A 222-nucleotide genomic window follows, 5' to 3' on the forward strand; every position below is an offset into this window, starting at 1 on the left:
GGGGGGGGGAGCCCCTCCTCTTAAAGGGGCCGCGCCCCTCGGCGGTGAGCGATTGGCGGCTGTCGCCGAGGAAGGGGGAAGCGCCCGTTAAGGCGGGGAGCGGCGCCGCGAGACAACAGCGAGGGCGGACTCGGCCCCAGCCCCCAGCGGGCAGGCGGCCGGGGCCCCGCGCGCTCAACGGCAGCCGACGCCCCCGACCCGCCGCCTCTAGGAAAGGGGCGG

The sequence above is a fragment of the Haliaeetus leucocephalus genome, unplaced genomic scaffold, assembly GCF_000737465.1.
Source record: "Haliaeetus leucocephalus isolate CR32 unplaced genomic scaffold, Haliaeetus_leucocephalus-4.0 Scaffold339, whole genome shotgun sequence".
Lineage (NCBI taxonomy): Eukaryota > Metazoa > Chordata > Aves > Accipitriformes > Accipitridae > Haliaeetus > Haliaeetus leucocephalus.